Below are 13,913 nucleotides of genomic sequence, written 5' to 3'. Positions count from 1 at the left end.
GGGTTTACAGATTAGTTCAATGACTCTCAGCACTCCCACTATAAAAATTGTTCTAGTGCCCCGGGTTAGATATTCTAGCGTTGTGGGTGTTGGTCACGATATTCTAGAGACCACAAAAAGTGTGGGGGAAGGGTGGAGACAGAGAAAGGGAGTAAATGGAGTTTTTTCCTCCTTCCAAGACGCTTCAGGGTGTGACACAAAATGGCCTTCTCAGAATGGAAACAATGACCGCTCTTCAGGCTAAGTATTGTTCTGTGCTTATGAAGGGTGGGAGCAAAAGTTGCTATTTACTTTCCATACTGTTTGTGTTTGTTGACAGCTGGTATGCAAAGAGCCCCATAGCAACAGCCCCTCTTTTTAACTCTACCTGGCCAAGCACTTGGCCAGGGAGGGATAGCCGTCAACTGACTTCCCAGCTTGCCTTTGGGGGCAGAGAACCTACCAAACCCACCTGATGTCAAGGGCATGGAGAGAGTGAGTTGTGAAACATACAAAGAACATGCAGCTGCGTGGGGAGAGAGGTCCGAGGAGAAGAAAAGCCAATACATCCAGGACCTGACAGGAAGGTGAAGAAGAGCTCCATGCGAGACAGAAAGGAGGAGGATCCATGAAAGAGAGTGAGCTTGTGTGTGTGCGCATATGTAGATGGGCTCCCATGTCTGAATGTCACTGGAATTGTGTGAGGGGGCTCCCCTCACAAAGATAGGTTGTTCCAAACTCCCACCCCTTGCTTTGGGGTGGCAAACCCTACTACAGCCTTTGGGGAGCTGGGAACTCAGAGTCACAGAGCTAGTCCAACAACTTCATCTGCGTGGCCAGAACCACACTGCCATTAACTGGCAGAGTTAATGCAAGTAGAATGAATAAATCCAAGCTGCTTAACAAAGGAGCTCTAACGCCATCAGTGACCGTACAGTCCAATGGCTCCTCCAGCTTCAACCCACCAGCTCTCAGAGCAGAGGCTGATTCTTGAGTGAAGTGTAGTGCAAACCTAGTGACTTCATACTCAGGCATGCACCCCCCGGCCCCTTTTATGGTCTTTTATAGAATGTCCTTCCCATCTTCCAATGAGAGTACAGCTAGCAACAGGACAGGGTTAACATTTCCTACCAGAAGCCATGATGGGGATGGTCAGGCCTCATGGTCAGAGCCATGGGGCCATAGCCAGAATCAGGAGTCCAGAGCAGGGTTGGAGCAAGGCCAGAGTGGGAACAAGCCTGGAGCAGGACTAGGAACAGGTCTGGAGTAGGCCAAGGTTTGGGGAGTCTGTTGCCACTGTCAGGCAGGGAAGCGCTCCAAACTCTGGAGAGACATTGAGCAGACTGAGCTGCTAGGCCTCTTGTGAGGCTTATATACCTGCCCTGAGAGTCACCAGACCAGTTCCTAGCTTGTGGATTGGCTGGAGCCTAGCACAGGAATGACTCATCACCTTACACTACCCAACCAGGGCTTGGGGGAGAGCTTGTCCAGTCAGTCCATCTCCTAACCAATCAAGGTTGGTCTTCGCACCACTGCTCCTGCTATGCAGGGTGGAGCTCCATATTTGTGTATGAGTAAGACCATGAGGGGTTTTTCCCAAACCTGGGAAAGTTCTGATCCAAACTTGGTGGCTTGGACCTGTCGTGGGGAATGTTTGCGTCTGGCTCTGCACTGTGTGGCTCAGGCCCACCTCTTGAGCATCTCAGGCCCTAGACAGAAGTGAGGAGGGTCATCATCGGCTGCAGCAACATGTGAAACGCCACCGTTCCCGTTTGCAGGGGTTAAGACATGTGTCAGGCTGCAGGGCTTCGTGCAAACCCCTGGCCCTGCCCACCCCCGCCCTTGTTTTTCAGAGTGTGTGGGTTCATACTCTGAGTCTGGGGTTTGGCTTAAAATGATATTCATTGGAAACTGCTAGCTGCTGCATGGTTTCAAAGGGAACCATAAATCTTCCCTGGAAGCCAGGGATTCACTTGGAAGAGGGTGAGAGAGGCCCAGACCTGAAACCAGTGGAGTGGTTGGGGGCTTTTGAACAAAAGTCTTCCATAGCTCCCTGGAGGAGCTCCAGTGAGAGGCATGGCAAACGCATGGACAGACCCTGCTGCCCTCGCTCTCCAATCTGTTCCCATGGAATAAGGACCGGCAGTTCGGGGCTTCCTGAAATGGGCTCTGTGTATTCGCTCAAAGGCTGCCTCTGAGCAAATCACTGAGACTCACTTCCCATTAAGTTCCTGCCTCCCCCATTACTCTTCACAAGCCAGACAGCATCTGTCTGACTAATGACTGACTGGCCCGAAGCGTCAGGTTTCAGTTCTAAAAGTGATGGACGGTGTGCGTGGAGGGGTATGGCTATATGGAGGAAAACTGGACAAGATTTACCCTGCAGGGGACACATTCCCCCACCTTAGGGCTCATGGAGTTGCACCAACAGTGCGTTAGGGTAGGAGGCTTTTCTTTCATTTCACATTCCTTGATAGAAGCGCTGACTGCTTTGGGTGTTTGCTTCATACCTGCTCTAATCCTGCTGCTGCCACCAATGTTATTCCCCCCCATGACAACCCCCCCATGTCACCCCCTGAAGACCAAGAAATGCCTGCTGAATACATTGCCCGGGGGGGCACTCTGCACAGTCAGACCGGCCAGCCACTGTTCCAAACAAGGTACTAGTATTTCACAGACCAGATGTTAAAATAATCCCGCCCTCCCCTCTCTGGGTTTTTAATTGATCCCTCCAATAACCCAAACTTCCTACAAGAGGACTGGAGGCCTTTACTCAGATTAATGAATCCCAGAGCAGGATTTTCATTCCTTCAGCTGGAGATCATTAGAAACTGTTACGGCTCCTTCACCAGAAGAACCCCCCTCACTATCTTCCCCCCCACAACCAATGGGGACTCACTGCTGCTGCTTTCTTTATCCTCCTCCCTTTGCTTTTGCCCCCCCCCCCCATTCCCTTTCCATTCTGGGATTTCTATTGCATGTTTCGGCCCCAGTGGAATATCTGCCTCTCACAGCTCCCCACCACGCCACTCTACATGCGTACACGTGTCACACGTCACCTTCATCACAGTACATGCTGGGGAAATCTGCTACATGGAGCAAGGGAGGGTGACACATTCCTGTCAGTAACTCAGAGACCCCCTATTTCTGGTCCTAGTTCTTGATCTCTATCACCCCCCTCACTTTACTCACTCATGATTCACGATGTTACTTAGCATAACCCCCGAGTGTGGAATACTTAGCTACAGAACAGGCTACAGCTTCCTGGATCTTGAGGGATCAGCACAGTTTAGGGGTGAAGTGCTGCTTGTCTCAGGGGGGTGGCAAACCTTAACCCCTTGATGGAACAACTGGCGAAATCCTCTGGTAGGGGAACCACACGGAATTTGGCTCATCACCCTCCCCACTCCCTTGTCTCTCCTTCCACATGCTTTCCCTGGGGGAAGCAGTGATCTGGCCCAAATACTCCAGCTGGCCTAATTCCTCACGGCACAGTGCAATGGTGCACGTACAGAAGTCATAGGTGGCTAGGCTAGGCTGTTAACAGCTGTGAGTGGAGCATAGCACTGCGATGGAGGTGCATTCTTTTTGAAGATGCCTCAGATGCCTCGCTGGCAGGTCAGCCACTGCCCTTCCTCCTGTGAATAGTATGGAGCACACGGTGCACTGCAGAAGCCACTCCGCCCTCATGAGGGGAGAAGAAATTAAGCTGAACAGACATCACTGAGGTGGTTCTAGCTGTTCCTCAAGGACCAAAGCATGTGCCCTCTTGAATGGGCACACAACGCCTGCAAAGCATGGGCTCTGCAGCGGTTCTGTGGTGAGGGAGGTCAGGCCAGAGAAAAGCCCTGCAGGAGGCACTCCTGCAGGTGAAGGGGTTGGTGGAGTGTTGGGGAGATAGGCAGCAGGGGTGCAACTATGTGCATCCAGTGGCCCAAATCACTTTCTTATGTACATGGGGATGGGGGTAAAGGAAGTTCAGGCCACACTATGGCCTGTGGGCTGGAATAGCAGCAACAGAATGACTGCACTGGTATTCCATTCCCTGCCCCTGGGGATGTCTCATGTACTTAGTCTTTGCAAAGGCAAAACAGGATTTGGTCCTGAGGGAGAGGAACAGTCTAGTGTCCTGAGTACCGGGCTGGGAGCCTGGAATGCCTACAGCTCTGACACCCAGTCCGTGAGCTGCTTTGGGCAAGTCACACTGAACCTGTCTGTCTGTGAGCCCCTCTGTAAAGTTTGCTCAGTTGTGGGAGGCCAGTGTGATAACGGATTAGCTAATGTCTGCAAAGGGCTAATTACTTTTAGCCAATGTCCCTGGCTTCAGGCTTACCAGGGCCAACCACAGAACAGTGTTTGCTCTGCTATGGTACTCCAGGGTGTTGGCAGCATGTGAAATTACAGCCCCTTGTCAATGGCACATGTGTGGTCTTATAACTCCTTATTACTACACACACGTCCACTCACTTGCATGTTAATTTATATATCCCACGATGCACTTGTGCATCTGTTCCTTATTTCCTGTGTCTGCATTTGCTTTCCTAGTAGTCTTGAAAATATTGAAGCAGAGAAGGTGAAATGCATTGAACATTTTGATTTACTATTTAAGTCTTTCATTAATTCCTTTCAAAACACTCCCCATTTATTATGGCGGGAAAAGCAGCTAGAAATAACCATAACAGTGAATTACCGCACGCACGCACACACAGACTCTGGGGCAAGCTCTCGTCATGTAGGGATCTCTGGAATCCTGGCGTGTGGGCTCCAAGCTGGCTCCCCACGGACTGGACACCCTGCACGGCACTGATATCTCACTCATACTATAGCAAGAGGCAAGACCCCCTAAGTGAGATTTGCAAGGCCTTTGGCCAAGCATGGAGAGCAATATATTTAAAAGGTGCCTCCCATGGATTACAGGGGTACTGTTCCGATTTCCCATGTTCTGATGCTCCCTATTGTGTATTGCAATTGCTGGAGAATATTTTCATTCGACTAGTAAGTTCCATAGGGGATCAGTATGAGGCAGGTGCATGACTGTACAGTGACTCCCTATATTATTTTATATGCTTGAAGGTCATCACAAGTTGCTCTGGAACACTACCAACAGCCCATGACACATCTCTCTCCCACTCCTGGACTTATGCCCCTATTACATTGTCACCAATTATAGCAGTGTTCTATACCCATGCACATGGTTCAATCCCTCCCCCCAGAGATTTTCTGTTTGATAAAGGTTCAACAACACAGCTGACGACTGTGTATATAGGCTTATCTGAAACAAAAATATTCCACTTGACTCAAGAGGGTTACACCAAGGATGAATTTGGACACTCCCTCTTCTTCTCAGATTCTCCACTACATTCCCTTCCTCTTTGCTTCTTCAATCCCCTGTGCCAGTAAAAGTTAACAAGCATAAGCCAAGGAGATTTGTTACCATGGGAGAAAAGGACTAACTCTATCCAAATGTTTGTCTTCAAAAATGTCCCCTTCCTGCTCATTGGTTGTTAAAGACAAACAAGATGCACAATAGGAGGGTATGTGTATAAATGGCAAATAAAGGCAGGCAGGCAGACAGATGGGGGGAGTTGGGAAGGTGAGGTCACCCAACTACTGGTGTGTTACCCATGTAGCTCAGCAGCAAACAGTCACTCAGCTCTGACGCTCCCCCTCGGATAACGGTGGGCGCTAATCGAGCAGACAGTCTCCGGTGCAAATCCCATGACAAACTTCATCCCATTAATGTTATGTGCCACAGCCTGGGCAATGAATGTTGCATTGTGCCCAAATCACAGCACCCTTGTACGCACCGCTGGGTGGGGGGTGGAAGGTGGTAAACCGAAAAAGAAAAGGAGGGGATCGCACATAATATAAATGTCACGGCGGGTTCCAACATGTCATGGTACAAATGCCGCTGCTCTGATTCACACATCGGAATGGCAACAGCATATTGAACTGGGTTAAGAAGGTGAGGGCTCTGACTCTCCTATTCCCTTCCAAGGAGGGAGAACTCCGGGGCTAAAAGGCCCACAACTACAGGTGCTCCCTTAATACCAAGTCTTTGGCTAGAGAATAAATCCCTCTTCCTCCATCTGGAAATTCATGCTCTAAAGCCAGGCTCTCTGCAGGTTTGTCATTGTTGACCCGGAGTCTCCTAGTGTTGCTGATTTGTGAGGAATTGCTTTGTCAGCAAATGTCTGGCTCCAATTCCCACAAGAAGGAGCTTCTTTTGTTCTGGAGTGATAGCTAATTTCCTTCCTGGTTCCCTTGTCAGGCACCATCACCTACGGAACAGGGGGCTTATCACGACACCATTTGGAAATCTGTATTGGGTCATAGCTCAATGGTGCTGAAGGGCTGGAATTCGAGCAGATTAGGACTAGGGTTCCCCAGATAAGACTCACAAGGAGCCCAATCCTGCTCCAACGGATGCCAATGGGAGCAAGAGCAGGACCACATGCTGAAGATAGTTCGTGTTCCCCATGCAACCTTCTAGTGCGGAATCCCCCATGCCCTGGTTCACAGGTGGTGCTGCCCGTTTACCTAGGGACTGTCTCACTTCAATACTGAATCTGGAGTCTCAAAGGAAAGCTGTTTCTCAGCTTGTAGAAAATTCTTTGCCTTGGTTTACTGGCACTATTTGTTTGGGTAGTAGTTGGCCTGGAGGTGTCTGGGTCCACTGTATCACAGCCCACCCCATGTAAAGTGCAAACACGCTGCCTGTCTGGGGTTTGACCACAACAGTGGGATAAAGCTCAGCTCATGCCTTCTGCTCAAACTTGGCTGCTCCTAGGGTTCCTACCATAGGATTGTTCAACCCACACCACCTACCTCACTCAGTCAGCAGATCCTATTTAACTCTTTCCCAGCAGGATTAATCCCTGCTAACGGGGTGGGGAGTTTCAGACAAATGCTACCACCTTGCTACTAACCTTAGACTGGCACTGGATTTCGCTGTTAAAGGAAGCCAATAGCTAGGGATCCTCATCTTGGGAACTGCTCCCCAGTCCATGGGACCACAAATACTGGTTTCCCTAACAATCCAAGTCTTTGAATAAGAGAATCCTAAAATTCCCCAGAACATGGCAAAATCTACTGAAGGCAGAGCTAGTGCAAATCACCGATATAAGCTCAAAATCAGAGGAAATATGGCTGCAAGCCACGTTCACAGCTGGAATCTCCCATTGACCAAATGAGGTCGCCCCATAAGATTTCGACCCATTGCATAGAAAACTATTGACTGCACAATTAAATGAAGCTAAAGATCATTTCGCAGCTTGACAGAGGGATTTGTGATGTACACAAGGAATTACCAGCTATTTCAGCGTAATAATTGTTCACCCATTGTTTCTCTGCCTTCTACTGGCTTTTATAATTCATGCTGTGCAGTCTCCTACTTGACATTTCCAAACCCATTCAAAAGCACTGCCTTTTCCTTTTCGTCAACACGAGAGCAGTGTTTTCAATCACGATACACCCTTCATGTTTTCCTGACAAAAGGTTAACCTAGGAATTATTCTTAGGGAAAATATTTGCCTGTTTAGAAAGGATGTGTGTGTGTTGGAGTTTGCATTTACTCTGGTTATTTACAGGCTTCTGAAATAAGAGCTTCCCACCCACTCACAAGGGGAAGAACCAGTGCTATAAATGCAGAGACATTATTTCAGGCTGAAGGGAATTCAGAAATGCCCTAAGTTTCTGTGCAAAAGGTGACAGGAGCTAAAGGAAAAATAAGGCCCAATCCAGGATCTCATGAAAAGGGAATTAAATGGGCATCTTCCTCATACAGTGCTAATTTCTAACACTCTTTTATTGACAGAAGAGAATCATTTAATTGGTTCAGAGAGCTGATCATTTAATTAAACCGTAATAACCATCTACTGGTGTCACGGAGTCACAGTCTCAGTGCTCTGGAACTGCTCTGAACGAAGTCAGACAGGACTTGAGTGTAGCATGTCTCCCCTCAGGGCACACTCTCACGAGGGCAAGAAGCCTCCTCAGCATCAGTGCCCCTGGGTCTGACCTCGGAGCGTTCAGCACCCCGGTCACACCGTCAGCTTCCCGCAGGGAGTCCACCTGAATGGGACACCTGGGGAAGCATTACATGGGCCCTGCACCCCAACTTCGCAGTCTGCAGTGACTCTCAGCCAGCACTGTAAAACAGAATGGTTTATTAGTCGTTGGGAACACAACGCAGAACAGATCTCGTTAGCACAGAAAGTAGGAAGTTACAGCAAAGTCCATCTTGGAGGAAAGGGGGAATCCAGAGCCCAGAGCTCTGCCCCTGAGTCCCAAACCAGAAGACTGATCAGCTTCCAGCAGCCCAGACTCAGTCAAGACCCTCTGCCCCGCCTCCATCCTTTGTCTGTTTCCTGGGCAAATAGGTCACCTGGCCTGCACCTCCAACACCTCCAGCTGATTCTTGCAGAGGATGGGCCTGAGACATCAGCTGCCAGAATACAGTGTTGGCCCTTGTCTGTGCCTAGGCAGCCAGACGGCAGTCATACCTGCCCTCTTGGGGTCTCTGCAACGATCACACACCCTTGTCCCACCACCTAGATACTTGAGTAACACATAAGGGAAACTGAGGCATACACACAGTATTTAGAAAAACATTCAGAACATTCCCACTGCATCACATCTAGCCAGAAGATTGCACCGAATGATAGAATCACAATGGAAGATTAGTTTGTCCATCCACTCCTGCCAGGACAGGATAGCTTCCTACAGGATATTCTCCACTGCTTTCCCAGTCTGCTGTTATATGACTAGCTATGAGCCAGATCTTTCAAACACACAAATGAGTAGCATTACTCGCAGGAGTGGCCCCATTGCATTCAGTGGGACTATTTGCATGAGTAATACTACCTAACATGCATGTTACAGGATCAGGACCAATGGGGATTCCACCATCTCCCTGAGGAAACAGTCTAACTTTCTATAGCAGAGGTTCTCAATCTTTCTGGGCTCAGGACCCCTTTGTAAATGTTTATAGCCTATCGCAACCCAGTAAATAAGCCTTGGGGTGGGGGTCCAGGGGTGGTTTCCGTGGGTCCTGCCCCCCCGGGGGAGTTGGGTCCTGCCTGGCACTCACCCCACAGTGGCAACTCCTGCGCTTTGGGGCTGGCTGGGCTTGGCTCTCCGCTCTGGGCCCTGCCCCCTAACTGGATCAGATTTGTGCGAGTGGTGTTATGACCTGCCTCCTCGGGTTGCAGTGCCACTCACTCAAATTTGGCCTACCCTGACTCCTGTCATCATGATGGCTGGGCCAAACCTGAGTGGCACTGGGACCCCAGAGGTTGCAGTGCCCTGCAGCAGGGAGGTGAGCCCAGATAGCCCCGTGAGACAGGAGCTGCCACGCGACTCTTCAAAATGTTCTGGCAACCCAATTTTGGGTCCCGATCCACAGGTTGAGGAACCCTGGTCTATAGAGTCTGCCTTGCTGTGTATGAGTGACTGTGCTGTTTGCCTCTTTCCAGTGTTGCACAGACCCTCAATTCCTTTGTATTCTTTGTTTAGATTGATCTAAAACACACCCCTTCATGGCTCTGAACACACGGACACTTATTTTCCTTTAAACCCTACAGATATAAAAAAAACTGAACAAACATTCACAGTTAAAACCCTCTCTAGTCTACTCAGGCTTGGTCTATAGAGGGATTGTCTTGGAGAACATGTTCACTAACACAACGTTAAGCACATTTTAGCACCTAACACAGACCGAGGCAAGTCATGATTAAAACGTGTTGGCTACTCCTGGTTAAAGCGTAGAGCTGCCAGAGGTTTCTTCCTAACCCCCATCAGTCAGAGATTGGCTTATGCCCTAGAGCATGAAATTTTTTATTCAAATGAGATTGCAAAACTGTTTATAATCCTAATTACATAGTGGTCACCTTCTGCAAACACTACAGATGTGGCCAATGGCAATGACAAGATATCAGAACATGGTGGCATAAAATACATTAGATAAAGCTGTGTCTGTTCTTGTTTGGGTGGATTTGGTACTAGGTTCCCAAGTGGAATGAAACCTCCTGCTCTTTCCTGAGCTGGGACAGAAACTGGAAAATCTGTAGTTTGTCACTCTGATCTCTTAATGAGGAAGGTATCATTCTTGATTTTGGACTGTCTCAGTTCACTGATTGACGCTGGTTCACATGACCCCAGCTTGTGAATGGAAGATTAGAGAACACGAGGTGGATGGAGTTCATACATGTGATGGTTGGTTTTGGTGGTGGTTATAATGCTGGAGGCATTTCTCCCACGTGCAGGTAATGGGCTGAATATCCATTTCTCTGCTAGAGAGATTTCTTTGGGTTCAGCTGTACTGCATTTTAAAAGATGAACATACGTATCAATCAGAGCTGCAGTCTCTAGAATTTACTTCTGATCCCCAAAAGTCAACCTCTGTATTTGTTGTCAGGGAACTCCATTACCATGGTGCTTGTTACCTTTAGACAGGATACTTGTGGCAGGTGTTTTTGGCACACTGATACTGCAACCCCATTGTGACAGAGACGCCCATTTGTGATTCACTACTCTGCGTCAGCAACTCTTGTCAGGTTGGACATACTCACTATACCTAACAAACTGGTATATACCCAAAAGGTAGCATGTAACAGATCATTGGACAATAACTGATGCCTTGCGTGATGTGTGTACGAGGTGTGTTCAAATAGTTATGGATGTGTGCTAGAATTATGTTCTTAAAATGTACTTGTCGCACCTTAGAGACTAACAAATTTATTTGAGCATAAGCTTTCGTGAGCTACACTCACTTCATAAGCTCACGAAAGCTTATGCTCAAATAAATTTGTTAGTTTCTAAGGTGCCACAAGTACTCCTTTTCTTTTTGCGGATACAGACTAACACGGCTGCTACTCTGAAATCTGTTCTTAAAATGTGTATGGCAAGCAATGCATAAGCCCAGTCTGCCCTAGAATGTGTATCTGCTTGGCTGAGCAGCTGGTTTTCAGGCAGAGACAATGAAGGTGCACTTACATAAAAAGTAAACAAAGACATCAAGCTAACAAGGGGAGGAGGGAACGACTCAACTGTCACCAGCCGGGAAGGAAGTCTTCACCCAACCACATGGCGTCTCTTCCCAGATGGAGAAAAGGATCGTTATCTGAGACTACATTTCAATGGTTTACTGCACTATAAAGAGAGTAAACCAAATGATAATTAATTGAATCAGCTGATTTATATAATAGTACTCTATTATAAAAGTGTATCAGGTAAGATCTTATGTGAGAGCTAATGACACACTGGTGATTAATATCATTGTAAAATGCACATCTTAACACTGTATCAGGAACTATGAATACTCACTGACATTATGCTTCAAAGTCTATGACCAAAGGGATAAACAGGTTTCCTCCCAGACAGGAGGGAAGGAGGCTATTCACCTATCTCCAATGAAATTAAGCTAGGTGTGACCAAAAACAATGGAAACCCTATCTACATACAAATCAACAGGGGATGGATGGGCAGTCCACAGGAAGGGAAGAACAGCATGAAGTCAGCTTGAGTCTGGCGACGAAAGACTGAGTTTGGGAAGATATAAAGAGAGAGAAGCAGTCATCTTGGCATCCATCACTGGACAGACACAAGGGACCACAACTCTTGCAAACTGAGAAAGATGGGTCCTTCAGCCAGGGGGACTGAAGCCTCTGGGAACTGAATATAGGTGAGAAACCTGCAAAGATCTCTCACCTAAGATGACAAAGAGAACCAGCACTTTCTACTTCTGTGGAAGGTCTTGACTCAGAGAAAGTCAGACATGGCTGCAAAGAAGAAAGGTTGGGAAGAAATCTGCCTTGAACCAAGGCTGCAGCTGATTAAGTCTTAGGGTATGTCTACACTACGAAATTAGGTCGAATTTATAGAAGTCGGTTTTTTAGAAATCGGTTTTATATATTCAGGTGTGTGTCCCCCCCACAGAAAATGCTCTAAGTGCATTAACTCGGTGGAGTGCTTCCACAGTACCGAGGCAAGCGTCGACTTCCGGAGTGTTGCACTGTGGGTAGCTATCCCACAGTTCCCGCAGTCTCTGGAAATGAGATTCAAAAGTTTGCGGTTCTTTTCCTGTCTACCTGGCCAGTGCATCTGAATTGAGAGTGCTGTCCAGAGCGGTCACAATAGAGCACTCTGGGATAGCTCCCAGAGGCCAATACCATCGAATTGTGTCCACAGTACCCCAAATTCGACCCAGCAAGGCCGATTTAAGCGCTAATCCACTTGTCAGGTGTGGAGTAAGGAAATCGATTTTAAGAGCCCTTTAAGTCGAAAAAAAGGGCTTCATCGTGTGGATGGGTGCAGGTTTACATCGATTTAACGCCGCTAAATTCGACCTAAAGTCCTAGTGTAGACCAGGGCTAAGACACTAGAAAGCATATTTTACTTTTGCTTGTAACCATTTCGTATTTTCCTCTTGTGCTGAAACTCACTTAAAACCTCTCTTTTTGTTAATAAACTTGTTTTACTTTTAATCCAAACCAACCCAGTGCTGTGTTTAAATTGAAGGGATTGTTAACTCCAGTTAAAGCAACAAGCTGCTGTGCTTTTGTCTCTTTAAGGAGCAATGGACCTTATTACTCCTCCAAATCTTCCAGGAGAGGGCTGGATGTTTCAGGGCAGATGGTTTTGGGGAAATTAGGGACTGGGGATGCATCGGGATCACCCTGCAAGTAGTAACCAAGGCTGGGGGAGACGAGGGTGGGGCAGTTGCATTATAGGCAGGCTGCTGGGGTCCGAGTGCTGAACCAGGGCTGTGCAGCACACGGACATTCAGGGAACCGTATGCTTGCCTTCTTGCTGTTTCCGGACTATGAGCCACAGGAGCAGAGCATTTAAGGCACCAGGGTTACAGGGCAGGCGGTGATATGGTCTCTCACTGGTCTGAGTTGAACCTTAGAATGTGTCACCCAACCCATTTGCTGTCCACGACCGGCCCGTCACTGCTTTCCAAGTTCTGCTTTTCACCCATCTGCTCCCCCTTTGCTAGCCTGCATATGTCTTCCCTTAAGTGGCTCAACTTGCATTCGTCTAAGTAAATGCTTTAGCTCTCATTGGATTAGTTCCCTGTTTTCATGGGTGTTCATATCACTTCTAACAATATATGCAGATTTTAGGTGTGACCACAAGGTGCTAGGCCTCCTACTCATCCTTTGACTTCAGACCCCTAAATAATAATAATGCATTCAGGTTTCTCTTTTTTCTTGCTCTATCCTTCCCAGCATCTCCATGCTCTCCAGCTACCACAGTGGTCCTCATACGGCTTCCTTTTTATGATCTCATCCCAATCCTCAGTACTGGTTTCTGACAGTAGCATCAGCTGCTGTTCACACTCCTCCTCCTTCTAAGCAACGGAGATCCATTTGCCCTTCAACCATACTTACCCTCCTCTGCTGCTCTAATAATACATTTTACATAACACCTTTCAGCAGAGGATGCTAAAGCACTTTCCAAGCATAAGATGAAATCGTGGCCCCACTGAAGTTAAGGGGAGTTTTGTCATGGATGTCATAGGGGTCAAGATTTCACCCGATAAGGACATGGGTACACTAGAGAGTTTACAGCAGTGCAGCTACACCAATGCAGCTGCACCATTGTACGTTCTCTACTGAAGCTGCTCTAAGCTGATGGGAGAAAGCTTCTCCCATTGGCTTAACTACTCCAGCCCCTGCTAGCAGAAGCAGCTCTGTCAGCAGAGAAGCTCTCCTGCCAACATAGTGCTGTGCACACCGGTACTTATGTCCATGTATCTTATGTCACTCGGGGGTGGGTGGGTGGGTGTGTGTGTGTGTGTGCGCGCACGTGTGATTTATTCACCCCTCCAGAGTGACAGAAGTTATTCCGACACAAACTGTAGCGTAGACATAGCCTTAGTTTCTTAACGTCTCTGAGATAAGTTAATTATCTCCCTTTTACAACAGATG

Source organism: Chelonia mydas, chromosome 3 (genome assembly GCF_015237465.2).
Source record: "Chelonia mydas isolate rCheMyd1 chromosome 3, rCheMyd1.pri.v2, whole genome shotgun sequence".
In the NCBI taxonomy this organism is placed as follows: domain Eukaryota; kingdom Metazoa; phylum Chordata; order Testudines; family Cheloniidae; genus Chelonia; species Chelonia mydas.
The sequence above is the reverse complement of the archived record's forward strand: the minus strand, read 5'-3'. Positions refer to the sequence as shown.